Source organism: Pteropus vampyrus, unplaced genomic scaffold (genome assembly GCF_000151845.1).
Source record: "Pteropus vampyrus isolate Shadow unplaced genomic scaffold, Pvam_2.0 Scaffold29, whole genome shotgun sequence".
NCBI classification, from domain to species: Eukaryota; Metazoa; Chordata; class Mammalia; order Chiroptera; family Pteropodidae; genus Pteropus; species Pteropus vampyrus.
Window position 1 is genome coordinate 4467156 of NW_011888810.1, and position 22297 is coordinate 4489452.

General features: G+C 40.8%; 1 protein-coding gene across 6 annotated transcripts in view; it reads right to left on the minus strand.

Moving 5' to 3' along the window:
- The window catches only part of WWOX (WW domain containing oxidoreductase), a 791253-nt gene that overhangs the window by 441427 nt on the left and 327529 nt on the right, over nt 1-22297 (minus strand). The window lies entirely within an intron of this gene.

Here is a 22297-nt window from a genome sequence, read left to right on the forward strand (position 1 = left end):
GCCTCAGGCTTATAATGAAATTTTAATATCTTACACTTCCACACACTTTGAAGGCTTTTTCTGATTATAAAAGTAACCAATTCATTTCACAAAATGCTCAAATGTACGAAAAAAAAAATTTTAATGACAAAGTTGCCTATAATTCCCAAAACACAGACTACAGCCGTCTTGTTTTATGCTATATCCCCAGCACCAGCCCAGTGAGTGGCACATAATTGATATTTCATCAGTATTTATTGAGAAAAGGCCAGAAAGCAGGCAGCTAACTTATAGTAATATTATTTATGTAAATCCACTTTCTATGCCTATATTTTTCTAGAACAAGGAAAGCAGCCTGTACATATTGTTTTTTAAACTACTCATTTCACTTAATAAGATATAATAAGACTTTCACCAACATTAAATGCAATTCTTAAATGCACCAGAAAACCCTGAAACCCTAGCTACCTGGCCCTGGGGCAGGGAGTAACCTGGTATATGGGACATCACGCAAGCATGTTGTTACTGGCACTGATGGCTGGGAGGGAGGTGCTGCTTTCTCTAAATTTACCAGAGTGGCCATGAGTAGATTGGGATAATAACAAGTTTATTACTTCTTAGTTCACTGCATGGATTATCCCAATCCATGAGTAGATTGGGATAATAACAAGTTTATTACTTTTTAGTTCACTGCACTGCTCTTTTTTAGTTCACTGCACGGAAAAAAAATAAAATAAAGATAGTGAAAATACGCCAAAGGAGAAACATTTCACAGGTCTAATAGTGAATTCACAAGCTATTTCCAAGCATTTGTTCATGCACGCACATAGTCAATGGCAGCTGTTGCACATCATGTGCTAATTATACACAATCATCTAATTACTAATTACTAAAGGATATTCTAAAAGGGGCCAATTTTTATATCCTTACTGTATGAATCAGGACTGGTAGCAGACTCCTGTGAGTAAAGTTTCCCAATGGATGTTCCAGAGAGGGCTGCTCCCACAAAATGATAAAAGTGGGGGACGGGGAAGAAGGGATCTAAGTGGTACATGAGTTTAGGAAACTATCCCCTGGGTTTTCCATATAACGCTGTCCCATAAAATACAAAATAAAAAAAGTACAAGAGTGAGTGATTAGTGGCCATGATATAAATTTGTAAAATATTATTATTCTTTCCCCTTTTTACAGAGGTGTAAGAGACATTTGCATACAACAGACCGATAAGTACCACGTTTCTGAAATAGTTTTGACTACAGGATCCTTTTCCTTTCACCTCCTCTGTGCATCTGTAAACACCAGTGGCATTCACAGACAACCCATATTCGGAGCCAGCCTACCATTTTACTGCCTCCACTGGACGGCTGACTCATCATAAAATGAAGCTTCGGTTTGAATTTGAATCCAAGGTCCCTGCCCAATAGGAACAACCTTATGATAAGTTACTTGAGAATCTGAAACAAACTCTTGGATGAGCCTCAAAAAGTTCCATTTTCTACTGAACATTCCCACCAGGGCTCTGGTGCACTATTTCGACATTTATTTTCTCTGATCAAATAATTAAATCTTTCGTCAAATATTATCCATTGTATTTCTTGAGAATGTTAAAGGTGCCACAAATTAATTCCACATCGGGAAAGAGCCTCCTCATTATATAGAAGATATAAATTAGTATCTTTGGGGCATACACTATTTTATTAATTTGTTAATTCATACTCTGTCTCCTTCCAAAACTGATCCAAGGCATCTTTTTTTTTAATGCCATCATCAAAAATCAATGGGCCATGACAAACGGAAGGAATGAAAACAAAGCACTTAGACCCTCCAAAGGCACATCTTCATTACTTTTACTATTTAGCTTTAACTTTTAATCTTGGGCCATAAAAACTGTCCTAATAAAAGATCCATAAATATCTCCTGAATGTGCAAAGGAGCGACTTTGATGACCCTCAAGCATATGCTGGGCTCTTTTTCACTGAAGGGCCTTGGTATCTGTGACTGCCTGAGATGTAACGCTGAGCAAGATGTGGATGGAGATCTTTCCTGTATGTGATTCCACAGACTGTTACATTCGGAAGTGAAGGGAATTGCTTCTGTGTTCATTTTAAAATTTCTTTTCAAAAGCAATGAAACTATATCCTTCATTTATTTTCAAGCCAGTTGAGCAGGTTTTGTCATCGCTAGTTCAAGCACTTTTGAAAAATTGAGTATATACCACTTCTATAAAATGACGTGACAGCCTGGGACGTGAGTCTCACTGCAGCTCCACCCAGAAATCTCTCCTCATTCAGTTCTGCTTTGCACATGGTAGGGACTTAATTCTTATTTGCTCTGTGAATGAATGAATCCACGCTAAGTTCTACTTTTTTAAATTCTGTTTGTAATTGCACATTGAATTCTAAAGTAAAAACAATTAACTGACAAATTAATAATTTCAGGTTATAAAATGGGTTTTTTTGAACATGTTTAGTTCTACTGAACAACACGTTTTTTAAATTAAAAACACTCAAAATTCAACATTATATTTCCTTCAAAATTTTTTTCAAATTAAATTCTGAAAACAAATATACTTTTAAAATTATATTATCATAGTGTATTTCTGCCTGCACAATACATAAGGATAATGGCTTTTATAATGTGATGTATAAATGCAAGTTTACAGGAACCAGCGATTTACAGTATTATAGATCTTTTTTTTTTCACTTATATGTTTTTTTTTTTTCTTTTTCTGTTACACACTATTCCGAGGAAACACTATAAGGTTGTAGTATTTGATTATGCTATCTTGATTACCATTATTTTCTTAGCTTTCTTAAATTAGATGCAAAGTAGCATTTCTAAGGTAAGAATATTGAAGAAAATACCGTGTTTGAAACCAGCGTTTCTAAAACTTTTTATTTCTTACACCCAGCAAGTTTTACATAATCTCTTTTCATCTGTAAAGTGGATCTATGTGATCCTATCTTGCACATTTAAGGAAGAAGAGTGTGTAAAGAGAAGTAACTGTGTGTTTTAGCACTAAACCAATAATCTGTCATAAATGGCATGCTGTATTTAATATTCAGATCAAGACATCTCTGTCTCATCCTAGCAGACCCTCCTGACAAAAGCCATCCCATGTCTGCCAGAAGTATCGAGTCTAGCTGAGGACAAATTTCAAGATGAACCTGAAATCAATTTGCCATCAAATTTTCATGCCTCTCCTAGACTATCTGTGGCATTTTAATTACAAGCACCCCAGGCGGGGGGTACTACAGATATTGACACTTTGCTCCTACAATAAACTTTATTGGCAACCTCTGTCTGAATGCAGTACTCAACTAGAATAACAAGAAATATATGAGGATATGGAAGCGGGGAGGTACTGTAATCACTCTGAAACCATTTCGTTCAATGGGCCTGAGCATTTCTTAGGCAACAGTGTCGTGAGATAGAATATGCCTGGCTCTCAGAAGTACAAATCACCTTCTAATTAGATAGGTCTGCAATGTCTTGGAGCTCTGCAAGGTCCCTGGATCCTTGTCCACAGGACAGTGAGGTGTCATTTTGTTCTCTTTTTGTTTTTAGGTGGATATGTCTGGTGTACGTCATTTCAGAGCTCTGAGAAAAACTGTAAATCCTTCTAGAAAATCAGGGCGTTTGGGCAGAAGGCATCCCTGTAAATTATGCTAACAGGCTTGATCTAAGGAGACAGAAGCAGCCTCTGATTGTATTTGGAGACAGTGTGTATGTTGGAGGAGAGATAGGAGTAACTACCCATCTTTGCAGTAATGATAGCCTTCTCTGGTTTCTTCCTGATTTTTGTACAGGCCGTTGGAAGGGCTGTAAATATCAAGAGAAAGGGGAGGACCTATAATTTTCTAGCCATAAAAGGTTTTTTGCTTTCTGAAAATTAACGTCCTCAGACTACAGACATGCCATTTTAACCAGGCACATCGAGTAGCCCATTATGCTGGGGGAGTTTGCTACTGGACACATTGTGCTGGCACAAGTCATCTTGCCCCCTCTAATGCTAATAAGGGGTGGAAACGATGCCTACCACCACGGCGGCTTTGTGCCTGGCACTGGAGCAGGCACATCTGCACATGCCATCTCAACGAGTCCTCAAACATTCTCACAAGGGAGCTGATGTGAACCCAGTATTCTGGTAAGTGTTTAACACTGGTTCTCCAATAACGAATGCATGCCTATAAATATACATACATACGATTATCACAAAGTACACTGATAGAAAAAACATGGCACACAATTTACAGGTAAAAATATGCAATCGTCTTTATTATAAATTCCATAGAAGCAACTGATTCTTACTCAGTGTGTTCACTGATTTCTGCTGAACTCTTGTGTCCACAGCCAAGATGCTATTGATGAACGAGAAATGTCCACTATAAATACTGGCTGATTCTAAGTTAACCAGTAAGACAATAGTAGTGAAACAATCAAGATAGATGTATTTTGGAACTTCACTCGTTCCTCAGTGGCATAAGTGGCTTCTTTGTTGAAATGGATAAAAGCTTTTTTTTCATGTGCTAAAAGAATATTTCCTCATTTTAATATTCATAATAAAATGACTCCAAACATGATATTCTTCAACTTAATCTGCATTATTAACCTTGTAATTACTTTCTTAAACCAAGACAATATAAAAAAAGCAATCAAGTCTTGATTTGTAGTTTTTGCCTATTTCTGTGGTGTAAATACTCCCATCACAGCTGCTTTCAAGCTACCAAGGTGATGTCACTGCACACAGGGCTGGGGAGACGTGCACGCCCTTCTATCCTGTTTCCACCACATGGCTACAACAGATCTGGATAAACCTCGAGAGCATAGATAATAATAGTCAAAGGTGGCAAAACGATGAGGAAGCACTGAGCTTTGAGTATTTAATAACTTTATTTTGAACATAATTTCTTTAATTGTAAGTTTATATAATTCACGTTTTAATAGCACCCGTGTTTAACAAGCAGGTCACAACAGTTCTGCCTGCTCTACACACTGCCGAGTCCCAGATCAACATGAGGGCAGGGCTTCACCACACACTGGAAACGGGGCCAACAAGCTTCAGGCATGGATGCACAAACACGTGTGCATACATACAATTTCACACACACGCATGCACGCATGCACACACATACGCGCGCGCGCGCACACACACACACTCTTTAACAAGAGATCCAGCTGGCAAAATCCCCTCATTTTTCTAGAGAGGGAGATACTTTTAAACACAACTAGGAGATTCACCATTGAAATCTAACAGCAGCTGATAATTAAATATCTGCGTTCCTGAAAAGAGTTGATAGGCTTGACAAAGACAAAAGAGATGGGAGGGAATGGCCTTCGCCCCTTCTGACCGGGGAACCACAGCAAGGAGCCCAGCCCTGTGGAGAGAGACCCGCGGCAGTCCCAGCTCAGGGAGAGCCGCACACGCCCGCTCCCTTTCAGCATCTGTGCTCTGCTCTCCACCTCCTTCGCCGGGACCACCGGCTTCCCTTCTGTTCATTTGACAAGGAGGGCATGGTCTGCTTTCAATTACCCCTGAGAGATGAGCAACGTTATTAGGCTCTGAATCTTCTTTCTGAGGCAAAAACTGATTTGAGAAATAAGAACTAGAATAGGGATGGGTGTGGGTCTAGAAAACACACAGACGCCCTGATGTCAAGGCAAGGTTAGCCAGCCCTGGTCTGTAGAGCAATTAGCTGCATCCTGCAGTCAGAGGGCCGTGTCATTTTGTTTAGTCTGAACAGGTGAGAATTCAAAGGCTCCTCCATGCCTTATTAAGTGAGGCGGGACGTGGGGAACCACAGCGAAGTCAGCTCTGCTCCCGAGGCAGCGGGGAGCAGCATCAACATGCGACAGTACAGACAGGCGGTGTTCCCCCCTACAGTATAATAATTCAAACATGTCTCAAACAGTTGAGTGCATACATCAAGAAGCGCAATGCTGATTTGGCTGCAGACAGCACCAAGATATTTCTCAAAGGGCGTTGGAGGTAGGGGTGCTACGTGGGTGACATTCATGCTACGGGCTGTTTCTTCAAGGATAAGAGACCTAATATGACATTCTGTGGGCTTCTCTGCATGTATTTTCAAAACATAAAAACACCGACAGCTTTTTATGGACAAACTGGACTAGAAGTATTCTAAAGTAGTCCCTAGAAATGCCAGAACTGTAAAATATCTGTGATATATAAAATAGAATATCCTATCGCTTGTCAGTAATATAGTTTGTTTCCTTTTTATTTTATCCCTGAGGGTCAGTGGCTTAAAATAAACATCAGTGTGGCCTAGGCACAATTTACATTTCAAATGTGAAATCTAATCTAGGGTGCTTGGCCAGAAAAAAAGTATTTATAAGTTACCATTAATCTGGTCTTTAAAAAGAGGGTCAGCACGTAGAAATCAGTCATATTCCCGCTCCTCCAGATACTCCCCGGTTCTGACTCTCTTCCTCCTCTGCTCCCTTGGCAGCTGATATATAAGAGCACCGTGCTTATATATCAAGAACTGCGCTGGAGATAATGCTGCCCTCGCCAGAAAGATCTTGCTCCTCTGGTGTTTACAACAACGGCACAGATCAGATGGCAGCTGAGCCCAAATGAACTGGGGCTCAGCATAAAGCAGGGCCTGGGCAGTGATACTAATCAACACAGAACCACTACCAAGGGCGATACTCTTAGGGGTCTTCCCGCCTAGCCGTGCGCAAGGCAGGCACGGGTAAGGCACGCACCCTCTCTCACCTGGCCATAAACATTTGGGCGGGTGGACATACTTTTGGAGATTCCAGCTATACCTTCTTGGGATGGAGGGAATCAAGAATGAGAACGCTCAGACTCCTTTTCTTTTTCCATTTTTTTCTTCCCTTTCTTAGGTTAAAATAAAATGTTATGCGCACATGAGCTCTGCTCTTCAATTTATGGAGTGGCTAAGTCACTGACCAGATTCGTTTCTGAGGCAAAAGCGGTATAGGATGTCGGCCTGTGCCAAGAACGCATTTGGGCACTGGGCCAAGAGAACGCGGCCTGCTTGCCGACGGGGAGAACAGAGAAGCCAAGTTATGGTCGGAAAGGCACCTCCTATCTCTGATGCAGTCTCTTCGCATCCACAGGAGCCGCTCCCCCCAAACTTGAAGCCAGTCGCCCCCCTCTCTAGGCAGCCTCTGCTTGGTCAAGTGACTATCTTTGGGGCACCGACTAACCGGACGCCCAGCAGTGGAGGGGGTCTGGAAGAGGCTGACCGGACATGGCCTGCCTTCCCTCTGGATCATTTCTCTCCTCTGGAACTCAGCCAAGGAAATGTGGGTTGCCAAGTCAACCTCCTGCTTCTCTCTCCAAATCACATCGCTCATGATTAGGGAGAGGAAGGCCGAATCTTCCTCCGCGGCCCTGGAGTCCTCTCCACCCACTCCCTATACAAAATCAGATCATCTGGGTAATTTTTAAAGCGTAGCACTTGGGCCAGCTGGAACTAGTTGCCTGTTCCTGGCCAAATGCTTGGGGTTTCTTCCAGCCTCAAGCCTACGTGCTCCGTGTGCTAGCAAGGCCGCCGAGATATAGCCAGGACTGGGAATGAGGGATTTGCTAACCAGACTCCCCAGCAGCTTCCCAGGTTTGGAGCAAGCAGAAAGCCTTCTTTTCTGGTGAGGTTGCTTGGCCCCGACAGGCAGGTCACTGAGCTCTGGAGCCCAGGATTCCAATTCTCTGAAACCCGGGAGGACCTGGGTATCCGGCGTTGGAACAGGCTCTCTGTTGCCCAGGCCAAACCTATGTCCTCGCTCTTAAAAGAGTAAGATGATTTTCATAGGGAAACGGATTCGCTTTATTTGCTTTGGTCTCTTCCTGCTCAGGAGAGACCTGAGCGCTGCCGAGAGGGCCCAGGGGACCCTGACTTTATTCTACAAACTAGGCTAGTTAAATAAGGCATTGTCAAGCCAGAAGCTGCGTTGGACTCTTGGCAAGTGTATTAACTCAGTATGAAATAATATAAACAGAAAAGAACAATATTCCCTGTTTTCTCCCTCCAAGCATTTTAGGGGCTGGGAATCAGTATTCATTTGGGATGAGCCAAACACTTTCAAAAATAAGCTCTGTGTATTTAAAAGATCTTTAGATTTTAAGTTCTGAAGAATGGGGGGCTGCTTAGTATGAATATTCCAAACAGCACCTATTGAGCTTTTGGGGCTCAGAAAATTTTAAGAATAATACTAGTCCTCAGTGGAGAGAAAGAATTGTGTAAAATACACCATTTACCTCCTTTTGGGCACAAAAACCTATACATAAGCATATACAAAAACATGCATTTATATATTCTGGGAAACCTGTAGCACTTCCCAGCCATTATTCATATTAATTAATGTATTTTTGGTTTCTAAACTGCTCAGCTTAACAACTCAAGTTGAGATGTTCTAGAAACGACACAATCCAGCCGTGCCCACCACAGAGGGCCCCAAAGCATGAACATGCAGGCCCTCCGATGGGGTGGTTTCACGTGTCCAGAGCAAGCTTGCAAGACCCTGATGAGACTCACTTTTGCTATTTAGAAACTGAATTTAATTCTTCTCACCTCCCTGACTCGAGATGTTTTGAGGATGAATCAAGTCATATTTCATAAATCTGGGGTGCAGAAGAAAAAAGAAGGTAGCATTACTAACACACTGTCACCATTATTCCCACTTCTGGGAGCTGCCAGTCCTGTGAGCATTTATAAAACCACAAAGGAGCAGCAGCTTTCCATGTCTTATGAATCTGGGTAAAAAACTTTGAGAAGAAACTATGAGAAGTACTTGAAAATTTGTACAAAGATTCTTAAAAATCTGAAATGGAGGAATGTATTCCAAGAGAACAACAACCTTAATAATAATGTTGGTTTATAAAATAATTTAATGTACATATGTGAATTCTAAGAGTATCTTTCTCTTTCTCCGGGATTTTCTTACAAAAAAAAAACAAAACAAAACAAACAAACAAAAAAAACTTCTGTAGTTCACTGTTTTTAAACTTTCCTGCTCTTCAGGGATATTTTACTCTCTAGACCTGCCAAAGAGCTGTTTCCTAACACATCCTAGAGAATATACAATTTTATTTTTCCACAGATGCATTTCTATACACCTGGTATTTCGGTTATTTATTAACCATGCCTAGTTTTGTGGTTTTTAGCTTTATATCTTTAAAGTCATTAAAACTTAATAGGAGAATTAATCATAAAAGAAATCTATCAAACAGTTGCCAAAGCACTTTTTTTTTTCCTGACTGACATCTTTAAAATGTATTTGAATGTTATTTATTTCATCACATCCAGGGGGGGGAAAAAAAAAAAACAACTTGCAGCTTCCAAGTTCAGAGAAAGCATAAAAATGTGATTTACTATTTATTGTACAGTTAGGCACATGCATATTATATATTGCATGTTAATCTTCAACTGGCTAACTTTAGCAAATTTGACAACACTACTGTTTGCTAGTGAGGAAAAAGAATCGACATCTGTTCTCTTCCAGATATGATTCCTTCTTGGAAGGAATCAGAAATACGCCCAGGCCTTCTCTTTTCTGGGTAAACTGATAGAAAGCAGGCTGTTTAAAAGGACAGTCAAACCACAATGCCCCCTCGTGGTCCAACAATGCATACACATCTAAGTGTTTCCGCACCTTGTGAATATTTTGAAGAGAAACCTACTTTTGAATGATGTGGAAATTTTCTTTTAGTTTTACAAATGCAAATACAAAGAGCATAGTGCATTGATGGTACTTTAAATGGAAAATAAAGAGCCGTTTTGCTGTTAGTAAAATTAGAGGCACATTTAATTTATCTGAACCACCTTGATCAAAACAATTATTTTTCTTACAATTTGGATTCTATTTTAATTCCACACTGAGGATTAGGAGTAGGGGGGAGGCGGGTGGAGAAGTGCAGCACATATATTTTCTAAACTAAATTTACAAAAGTTGAACCGTCAGCAGATACAGGTGGACCTGCAGGTCTGTTAGTTTATTGTCACTTCAGTTAAAATGGAATGAGAGCAGAGTCCAGATTTTCCCAGGGGATGGACGATGCCATCTTGCCATCATGCTCTCAGCGTGCACCTCTGATAAGCAGCCCAAAGGAATTTCCTCGGGTCAGACACAAATAGTGATTCTCAGGTTCCCTTAATCCAGAAACACATCGTTTGTGAGTTAGGCCTCATAAATCTCAAAAACAGTCAGCAACACATGAGAGGCGATGTTGTTAGAAGGCTCAAATACATTAAATGAGAACATCTGAAACGTGGACTCATTAATCATACAAACAACACTGACACCTTATAGTAATCAAGGAATGCAGCACCTTCCTTTCTCAGAAAGCAGCTCATTTTATCTCTTGCTATCTCTGGAAGCGGGGGACTCAGAACAGGAGTTGTCACTACATTCCCTCTTCACCAGAGAATAACAGTTCAGGCCACAATAGTTCAAGGTCATACTACAGGTGCAGAGTAAAGTCACCCAAGTTCCCTGGTCTGGTTCTAGAGCTACCTGCTTTGCTAACAATTACTCGTTTCTGATGTCAAATTTTTTAAGATACATCCCCAGTGACATAGATGATAGTATCAAGACATGCCATAAAAGGATATTGGGATGAAAATATAATCCACACTAAAACTTATACATGAATGTTCACAGCAGTATTATTCATAATGGCCAGAAAGTTGAAACAACCCAAATGTCTATCGACTGATTAATGAATAAGTAAAATGTGGTATATCCATGCAATGGAATATTATTTAGTCATAAAAATAAATGAAGTACTGAAATATGTTACAATGGGATGAACTGTGAAAACATTATGCTAAGTGAAAGAAACAAGAAAAAAAACCACATATTGCATAATTTCCATTTAGATGAAATGTTCAGAATAGGTAAATCCATACAGACAGAAAGTAGATTAGTGGCTGCCTAAGGCTAGAAGTGGGGGCAATTGGGGTGATGTCTGAAGGGGTACAGAGTATGTTCTTAGGCTGATAAAAATGTTCTAAAATTAATTATGGTGATGAATGCACAACTCTGTGACTATACAAAAAACAATGAATCGTACACTTTAAAAGGATGAATTGTATGGATGTGCATGATATGTGAATATAGCTTTTTAAAAAAGAAAAAGAAAAAGAATATTTTTATTTTAATGACAGGCAGACCCTACAAAATTCCAATGGATTTAAAAGTGTCTGTCCCTGGGCAAAAAAAAAAAAAAAGAATAGAAGGAAGAGGAAAATTGCCCAGCCTCAGAGAAGCACACTAAAACCCCGGGACAAGCTGGAAACCTACCTTGCTGTTGCAAAGGGGATGTGACCCAGCTCCATACTCCAGAAATCTTCTACATAAACTCTAAAAGGAAGTATTTCTTCCCCCAGGTTCTGAAATCTGACAATAGGGCACTTTGGATCACAAGGGTTTTCAGCCCTTGCTGCTACCCCCTCCCCCCATCTCCAAAAAAAAAAAAAAAAATCCTCTCCCACTAGAGATCAGCCTGGGGTATCGTTAGTTTTAAAGAATTTCCCAGGTGATTCGAACGCACAGCCAAAGCTGAGGGCCACCTTGTGGGATTGAGCCAACCAAAAAGCCAGAATACAGTTAGAAAGAAAAGCTGAGTGAAATGGTAGCCAGCATTCATTTCACAGGAAGTCTCTCCTTTCCATTTCTTCTCATTCTCCCATGCACATAGCTAAAACCCCACAGATATCTACGTGCAGCAGCAGCAACAGGCGGGACGTGGCCATGTTGGGCTTTTCGTTGGATGATTTTCACAAATATGTCAAAATGTTTGTGCAAATAAAGATATCTGAACCAATTTACCTGCTTTTTTTACAACAGGAAGGCATTTTTCCAAGAACTGTTTCTTTATAACCACCCCCTCCTTCCCCCCAAAGAAAAAAGTGCATGTCAAGGGGAGGGTGCTTATGTTCAGAGTTCAGAATTTTGTGGGTATTACCTGAGGACTTCAGTTGCTAGCTCCCAGCTGGCCCTCTGTCCTACCCAACACTCCTCACTGTTAAATGCCTAAGGACAAAATCCCCCCACCCCCTCAACCCCAGCATGGCCCCACATAGTTTCCTGGCTGGGTTTTAACCCAAGCTAAACATCCATAAACCTGAGTGTGGTACCTGCATTACTTGCTGCCCAGAGGAAGAAACACACTGGCTTTGAATTCTTTCTTTTGGAACTTCTATGAGCCAGAAAATATCGACTCCTCACAGGCCAGGCACAGGCGTTGCTGTATGTTGCTCTCTCTGGGTCTGTACTGATCAATGACAATTTTGGAAAACATCGCCTGAATAATTCATCACAGAAAAAAAAGCTTTTGGATTAAATGGTGTTACTGGGGCTTCCAGCACAAACATACATGTGTTCCCGAAAAGCTAATCCAGCTGGAAGGCTGCTCGGAAATAATCAAGATGACACCCAAACTGAGCCCCCCATTTTGCAAATTGTAACAAGCCATCTACCCACCACCCTCAGTCATACAAAAATGCTCAGGTGTCTCAGCCAGGTGTTCCAACAGCATGCGGCTGGCACATCTTGCCATGGTTTGCTAAATGTGGTGAAATGCTACCACAATGGACTTAGAGTGTGCAGTTTTTTTTTTTTTGCTTGTTTGTTTTTTGTTTTTTTTTAAAGATAGATGAAGGGAGAAAGAAAGGAATGAAAGAAGGAAAGCAGGGAGGGAGAAGTGCAAAAATGTTGGCTACATTTCTTGTAGAGTAAAAAACTAAAGAGCAATGGGGACAATTCAATTTAAGCTTGGCAACTGGAATGGAGACTTAACACCCACAGTAACTGCCAGGCAAGCCATACATTTTTTTAAAGACCCATCTTTTCACACAAACAATTAGTATTCCGTTGCACACAAACAATTAGTATTCCGTTGACTTTAAGTAGTAGCAGCATACCTAGGTGAGCAAAATTCGACACTGAAAAGCTATACTTGGTTCAATTCATGGGCATCACACACCGAAACCCTCAACACATGTTTATAATCATTACTGCCTGCTTTACTGTTTCATTGTTTTGTTTTGCTTTTCTTGCTCCATGTGCAAAAACCAGGTTTCAACCCACTTCCTCTCCATCTGCCCCTCTTACCTCCTTTTTTAAAAGACTCAAAGCCGTGAGGTCTCAAAATGGTAAGAACATTTGGCACTACTTAATTCTAGTTAGCCAAAAGCATCTATTTATAGCATATAAAGATGGAATGTAAGAGAGGGGCCCCACGGTATGAATTTCAAGTTCTCAACATCTAGAGACAATGTAACCTACATTGCCTTGACCTTATTTATTATTATTTCTTCATTATTTCATTCCATAGATATAGTTTACACATGCTGGTGTCAAGTCCTGTGCTGCATACTGGAGCTATAGATAAAAAATAAATAAATAAAGCACGGCCCTAACTCTTGAAGAGACTAAGCCTGGTGGGAAAGAAAGTCACACGCACAGTTACTGTATGGTATGAGTACAGCTCTAATAGGAGCTGGGAAGGAGCTCTGAGCCACGATGCAGGGAAATCTTCTGTAACCCAGCATCGTGTATCCAAGGACAGCATCCAGGTGACCTATAGTCTCTGCTAGTCACTAAAGGACAGGAAATCCCCATGAGTTCCACCTGCCCATTTATAAAGGTTAATGAAGGTGAAAATAGGGGCCAAAATGAAAAAAAACAACAACAACAAAAAAAAAAAAAAAAAAACAGACTATTAAGAAGGTGCCGGTAGATAGCCAGGTGTTCTCCTATGAGTGAGTGCCATCCAGAGAGACTGTAGTGTATGTGCCACCCTTCTATCAAGGGCAAGACCAGATAGCAGAGAATATCTTGCTTGTTGCCTCCCCGAGCAAAGCAATCACGATCAGATAGGTGCCTTGAGTCTCACCCCCAGACTGGACACCTTGAACTATTCTGAGATAAAGACTTTCACCATTTTTTCATATGAAAGGAGAAAGGCCTGGATGGTTTTTATATTTAGTAAAATTCAGTTTAAATCAAACTCAGTTAATTATTGACTCAATGAGGATGAAACTGGAGTAAAATCATTTTTGCCTTAAGCCAAACTATTAAGAAGCCTCACATAGTTAATAGACTAAAAGTCCTCAGAATATTCCTTTAGACTTCGTAATATTCAATCTTAACTCAATCATTATGGTGCTTATCTCTCGATGCCAATGAAGGAGAGGCAACTGAGGAAGTTGCATTTATATTTAAGAAAATAAAAAAAGCATGCGGAATAGCCATAAACAAATACCTACAGGCTCTTTTACTGAATCAATAAAACACCATAATGTTCCTTCTGAATTTCTCTTATCATAAAAAGCTCTCAAGGTTTCTATGTCACTAATTTACTTTTAAGCCATAGGTGTGCAGCCTTTTTTTTCTGTCTCTAAGTCATTCACGCTTCCAGCAACAGCATTATACACAGTGCTTCCCTATGGGAAGGGGTTTATATTATCACAAACTTTGTGAGCAGGGCATGTGTAATTTGAAACAGTGATCCTTCTGGCAAACCTTGCCCTTAGCTGGAGTAAAGGTGTAGGGGCAGAGACATGGCTCCTCCACCCCGCCCCCTTACAAGGTCTGAAAGCAGCAGAGTGAGCCCCATTAATGAGTGTGAAATTTACAAAGTAATAAGAATAAACCACAAAGTGTGAGATAGGAAGTCTGACAAAGTTCTTTTCTCTTCTTCATGTTGACAATCTGGACGATTTCTTAAAAATACCAAATTTCCTTAAAAACACACATTTTTCTAAGTCCTAGTTCCTCCAGTATATGATTAGTCTGCCTTTAAATTTCTTTTTTTCTTTCTTGAGATAAGAACAACTTCTTGTGGAAAACAGCTAAGGGTGACATCTCCAGATCCAGCCACTGTTCCTGTAATGCAGTGCCAAGCCTTCCGAGTGTGGGGCTCTCTAATTGTGAAGACTGCTTAGATCCAATCTAACAAGTGTTTATTAAACATGAAATAAGGTGTTAAGGAGACGAGATAAAACTATAATTTGTGCTCACAAATCAATCATCCTAATGCTCATCTACAGTTTCAATAATTATTGTCATTGGTATAACCCCCAAACAGATCCAAAGCCTAAAATGATTTGGCCTCATGAACATAGAGCTTGTCAACTCAGACCTGAGAACCTGTGGCCTTTGCGGCAAGTTTCTCCTGATGGCCAGTAGTTATGATAAGGTGTTACCAGTGGAAGATTCCAGCTTTTGATATTACCAAATAACCAATCATAACAAATATACCACTCTGGTGGGTAATGTTGGTAGTGAAGGAGGCAGTATATATCCCCTCCCCTCTACGTGTGGGAGTAGGGGGTATATGGAAAATCTGGGTGCTTCCCACTCAATTTTGTGTAACCCTAAAACTGCTCTAAAAAATAAAGTCTAATTAAGAAATGAAAAAAAAATTCTTAAAAGGAACAGATTCTTAAAAAGATAGGAAAAAAATGCTTTTGGAGCAAAAAAGAAATGAGCCTTTTTTATGGATCTATACTTTTCTGTAATCACTTGGTCCAATCTCTCCATTCACATATAGGCACCCGCAAGTCTCCCTAACCACCGCCATTCCTGGCCTGAGCAGAAACATATCTAACAGAGGGTCATCAATTATTTTATGCCAAGGCAAAAGGCCTATACCGAGGGCTTCCAGCCTTCACATCCAAGACCCCCACAGCTCCCTGTGGAATCATTGCTGATCATGCCTTCTTCCAAAGTTGACATTGTTCTTGGCAAAATTTTACTCCTTTCATTTTAGAGTACATCATTCTCCTTCCTGGTGGTGTGACAGATCCAGAAGAGAAAGAACTGATGGGTGAAGGCATCTGTCTTCAACAGTGCCTTTTCTCCTTCTGTGACAATGGCCCAGAGGAAGGTGTTGCTGGGAGGTTGGAGTGAGCTGTCCAAGTCTTGGTTGTGGCCTTCGAATGGCTTCCCACCCCCTGAACACAGCAATCATAATGAGAAAGCTAATATTTTGGCAATATGGTCCAGGGTGTGTAGAGCACGGCCTTCCTTTTAAGTCCACTTGCCTCAAGTAAGGGGGATGGACAAAGCCATTCACAATAACATGCCCACGGAAACACAATGGTCATAGAGTTACGATCATGGCCAAGTTAGTTGAACAGACCCGCATTATGCCAACCACCTACCAATAGACATGATTCCTTCCTTAAATTCCACTTTCAGCTTCTTATAGATATAAAACTCTTCAACAGGGCTACGTGCCACAAGGATATCGTCGACGATCTTTGTATGCACTTTACCAACTTGGCATTCGTTTGTTTACAGCTTTAAAAAGGCCGAACAACGATGACTACACACGTGTGCTTGATTTTTTTATGAGACATATAAATGAAAAACGAATGGGAAGAGAGAATATCCCTCCCTTCTGAGGAGAGAGATTGTGTCACTCAGAAGGAGTGACGGGAAGATGGGACAAGCATGAGGACTCAGGGAACCCGAAGAAAACTAGATGGGAGGCGGGAGTGAGGGCAGCCAGAGAAGCTAAAAATCCATGTGGAAAAATAGTCATAAAGAACTATGAGTTCTAATTGGCTAAAAATTCTGAGACCAATGATGAAAATCCACAATTCTACTTAAGATACCCCTTTTCAAGGTGTTCAGAAGATTCTGTGGTTTCTCATTTATAATTGCATTCTCTTGGGGGAATTTCTCACCATTAGAAGTAAATTTATTGATTTTTATTATTTAACTATGTATTAATTTTAAATTATAAAAGTAATCCATGCTCACTGAAAAAAAAAAAAAATCTAGTACAGATTGGCCTAAAGTCAAACGTGATTGTTTTCCCACGGCTTCCTACCCAAACCCATACCCCAAGGGTAAAACCTGATGAAAAGTCTGCTACTCATCTTTCTAGATCTTTTCCTATGTGCACACAGATGCACATTTTAAAAATGATTTTTAATTAAAAAACAATACAAATCAATAAACCATCTCTACTCTGTAGTATATCATGTCCCACGGGTGTGACCTCCTGGGCTGAGCCACGGAATAAGACAGCTCCAGTCCATCTGATGGCGGTGAGCTGGGCTGAAGCACAGTACTGAAGGAGGAAGTAACAGGACTCTCTAAGGACAGGCCTAAAACACTCAGAACCGGCTGTCACTGTGCGATGGACATCAGCCTCTTACTCAATTGACAGGCCTTCCTCCGGCTATAGGATCTTGACTGTAATTACAGGAAAGGCCATACCATAAAGATGGGGGGAGGAGCTAATTGACAAAAAGTTCAATGTGCTGACTTAAGGACCGATGACCAAGCCTTAAATTTCTTTTCCTTAAAAAGCCACTGATGTGTAGTCCATTAAGCCACAACCGTGCAAACCCAGGAGATAGGGTATTTCCAAACAAAGCACCTGTGAGCCTCACACAGTAGACTCCTAGCCTTTGCATCAGACAGGTCTTCGGAGGGCCACCCAGCAAAAGAATTTTTAAGTGGCACAAAAGTGATTGATTAATTGCTGATTTTGTTTCCTTTTGTTTGCTTATTGCTTTGCATTTGTTTCATGTGTATTTACTGACCCATCTAAAATGCAAAAGAAAAGACATCACCTTGAGAGTCAGACCTTCTCTAAGCCTCTGGTTCCCAGAGGCTTGTTACCTTCCAATCATCATAAAAGTCTAGCATCCTTGTCCAGCTTAGTAAGGAAGTATTACCGTTAATCTATCCATATGGAGAGAAAATTTGAGATGATCACATATCATGCAGTGGGTTAGAACACAGACTTTGGAGTCAGGCAATTATTTCAGCTGTATGCTCTTGGCCTGATTACTTATCTTCTACGTGCCTCAGTTGTCCCATATCTGAAATAGGGGTAGAATTGTGGTGAGGGGTTCATTTATGTAAAGTATGCAGAAAGAGCACTACATATTATATACTTATATACATATAAGAACATGGCAAGTGCTATATAGGTATTAGCTATATTTATTATGTTGTTTTCATTGTTATGTCATTAATCAGAAGTTTCTAAAAAAAATGACTCTCTTTAAATACCCTCAAAATATTTTACAAATAACTCAGTTGACACTGTAGGGACCTAGAATGACTGAATGCAATTGCTCTTCTCTGTATAAGAGAATAATAGACACATACATTAATTACCCACACAAGTAGACATAGCTAGGTACAAAAGATATGTTCCTGAAACTATGTGTGCAAAAATCAAATCATACCGCCAATGAACGGAGTAAGGTTGACATTGCAATGGAAGCTTCTGGACCAGAACAATGCTAGCCACCTATCTTGATACACAAATTCTTAACATAGCACTTCTTATGCAGCTTGAGCTTACAGTTAGTGAGTGTTAGGCCCCACCAGATAAGGGAAGCAGGAAATGTTTGTTATTCCATCACGTAACTGACTCGAAGTTTTGCAGCCTTCTCCTAGGAGGAAGGCCAAGCTCTAACTGCAAAACATTCCTGGGAGTAAGATTCCCAAACTCGTTACCACTACACAGGAGGCCAGTCTGCAGGAAGAATTATGATGTTTTTACCAAAATATCACTTGGGCGATATTTTGCTAGGTTGGTAAAGGGTATCTCTCACACTGACTTCAGATGGTCAGTAATGGTTACTTGGGGTAGTGTGCTGAGCATGATTCTGATTGATTAGTGATGTCTGTCATGGGTAAAGGATTTGTAAAGTGGATGAATACACACTGGACACTCACCATTTCAAATTCATGTTGCACAAGTATTCAGTATATCAGGGATAAAACTCTCAGTAATGTGTCAAAAAGGCTACGAATTGAAGAAAAAACACATTTTGATATGATGATGCATATTCTTTAAGAACCAATTACTCCCTGAATTATAACTCTGTAAGTTGTTAAAAATTATTCAAGGCACATGAGTACCACAATAAAATTTCCCTAAGCCGATATATAAAGAAAATTTCAACATAAATTCAGTCTCACTTGAGAGGGAAAGGAAACACAGATTCCATAAACACCTCCTAGTGGCAGGCCCTGGGGCTCTGTACCCAAGGTCGCACCATCTCTTGTTCACTGTCGTAGTTCTAGGTGTAGCAAAGTGCTCTTACATTACACACAACCAAGCCAATGTGAATTACATGTTTAATAGATTTGATTCTAACACATTGTGAGGTGAGTTTATGGACAGTGATAAAAATGAAGCTAGGAAGTTGTAGGAATAGGATGAATTGCTAAAGAGTCACTGAGGAGGTCCACCCAGTAGACCATGTCCTGGGTTAACCTGCCCAGTGGCTAGTGACTAGAAAAGAAAATAATAAATAAATTACTCAATTTGAAGACACACTCATGCATACACACACACCTTCAGAAAGCATATCTCCTCGATGATTGTGTGACTGCCTTATTCAATCTCGACTAGCCTTTGGTTTAAGACTTCCTATAAGCTGTACACATGGTGTCTGTGAAACCATCTGTTTTCTTTATCGTGGAAATGCCACTTGAGCTACGGTGCCACTTATTTTCTGGGTGTTCATTTAACTGTGATGTGAAAGCAGCTAGCTGGCCAGGAATCTTCAGGGGAGAATTCCAAGTTTTAGAAATCTAGAGAACAACTCCAAAGTGCATGCCCACACCCTCCACTCTGTGCATCAGAGTAAGTATCACCCACTCTGCGTAAGACATTTCAGGCGCAGGGAGAATGACAGGTGAAGGTGTGAATCAGCAGTGTGGTGGGCTGCAGAACCTCAATAAAGGTAACTAAGGGCGGAACGGAAGGAAGCGCAATGAGCAGGGGGTGACTCTTAGTTCTCCAGAGGCGTCTATGCCCACCCCCTCCCCAATCCTTAAATGACTGTTATTCAAAATAGCTTCGTATGCTCAAATTTTCTCCAGGGGTTTCAAATTCGGCTCTCATCTCCCAGCTTGCAAATAAAGAAACTCCAGGTGTGAATCAGCAACTCCCTGTTTGATTGAATTTTGTAATCACTCCCACACATGTGATGCACCCCTTATACTTCATTGAAAACAAGACACCAAGTGCCATGAGGTATTAAATACAGATCAGCGTGGGGAAGGGAAAGAGTTCAAATCAACAACTGTGCACTGAGAACCTATTAGGTGTCGGGCCAGCGTTAAAAATGGAATAAAACATGCTACTTTTCCCTAAGGAGCATGTCATCCAATGGGAAAGATGACTGTGTAACTGGACAATCATGATGCAGAAGTGCCCAACTTGTCGGAGCAGCTCGGGAGAGGAGGTGGTCAGTTGTCTAGGTGAGTAAAGGTCTGGGAAGGCTTCATGGGAGACATGATGCCAAGAGCTGGGTTTGAAGGATGAAAAGCAGTTTACCAATAGACAGGGAGTAGGAGGGGGAGCCTGGACAGAGGGAACATCTGGCACGGATGAGTCAGCCTGGTGAGCTCAGTTCAGTTTGGCTGAAGCATAAACTTAGCCAGTGGAGAGAAGTGGGAGCTAAGGAGGCTGGAGCAGTCAGTCACCTGGGACCCAGTTGGGGGCTAGTGAGCCAAGCCGAGGGCTCACAATGACTTTCGCTTGAGCTCTCTGCTAGTTATATTTTGTGAGCTCCTGCTATTGAGTCCTGTTTTGCAGTAGATCAAATGCTAATGGGGGAAGGTTCTTGGAGCCATTTCATTTGCCGAGTGAGTGCTGAGCTTGGAGAAGAGAAGTGAAGGGTTACGTGGTAAGGGAATCCCCACATCTGAAGCGTCATCACGAGGAAAGCAGAAGTCAGTTTAGTTTGCTGCGCGATGTAGAACTCAGAGGGAAATGACTGGATGTTCAAGTGGGTGCCTGGCAATTCTCAGAAGGATATTTGAACAATTAGAGGGACTGTGGTTTCATTTAGCCTCTGCATAATGTCAAAAGCCCTGTCTTCTCTCTCCTCTGTCCCACGACAAGCCAGAAGTCTGAAATGAGTCCAATGTGGGAAACAACTAAATGCCCATGATCTTCTTATGTAGAGTATAAATCAATTTATAGGGACCACACGATGAGCACAAGAGAATTCCACCAGCTGTGGGTGCCGAAGGAGCCCGAGGCCGTGACTGGAGACCAAGGGAACCCCATAAATACATGCACGCATACACTGACAGATTATGTCACTTCAAAACAGATTAATTATACCCAAAAGTTAGTTCAATGCCAAGTTATTCAAATGTCAAACAATATCGAGCACTTGCAGCATGCTTCTATTAGTTCATGGTTGATGATCATCGTGACCACACACAATCACCTCGATATTTACGGTGTGTGTCCTTGATAAGAAAAAGTCAACCTGAAATAAAAGCGAACCCATACCACAACCAAACTTTTTTTTCCCAGTCTGAACAAATCATTTAGTGTAAAAATAAACAGAACTAGAAATTGTCTCTAATAAACTAATATTAGTCTCCCCAGAGGGTTAATTATGTCGCTCCGTATTTTAAGAAGAATGTAAATTGCCAGTTTCAACAGATGTTCTTTTAAAAGGATTGGTTATCTGGGAAATGATGGGTCTTTGTTAGAGCTTACCCCAGTGGAATATAAACATTAAAATCATCCGACTATCTGTCGGCTCCCTCTGGACTCCTCCAACAACTGTTACCCACATCAACGATTCACCCTTTGATTGTCAGCAGCTTTAGCGACAAGCGTTCTAGCCAGAACTGGGGTCTCAAGTATGAGACAACCTGTTCTGAAGATTTCTAAACTACTCTTTGACCACTGGGAAGACCCCACAATGGCACCTTCCCATCATTACAAGCCCCGGCTGGGGTGCTCAGTCCGTGATCATTTTCATTTTATTCTTCTACCTTGGAGAGCGAGACTATGAGATCACAAAGAATCAAAATTAGAACTTTCTGGAAATAGAAAGGCCTGTCAGAATTGTTTAAATAGTTAAACGTGTAAAATGCATGTTAAACACATACATACATACATAGATTCTTGAAAACTTCTAAGGGAGGAATGAGAATTTGAATCTCACTGGAAAAAGTCACTGGAAGAGAAAAAAAAAGATCACCAATTTTGCCATTGTTTTTTTTTTTTTTTCTCAAATGGTATTTTGTGATGTTGAAATGTATGTCATCAGGCTCAGAGTGAAAGCTTCAGCTTGGATATTTGGCCAAGTAAAGAGAGAAAAAAATCCTCGGCATGACAGTTCATTATTCCAAGTTGAATGACCGCTACTGACCTGGGGGTATGGAGAGAACATGTGCTCTGATGTCACAGCTGGTCTGACTGCCAACCTCACTTGACCTAACTCTTCATTATCATCCTGGTTAGACTCACTTCACAGATAGAGAAACTGAGGCTGAGGGAGATTAATGACTCCTATGGAAAACTTAACAGAAT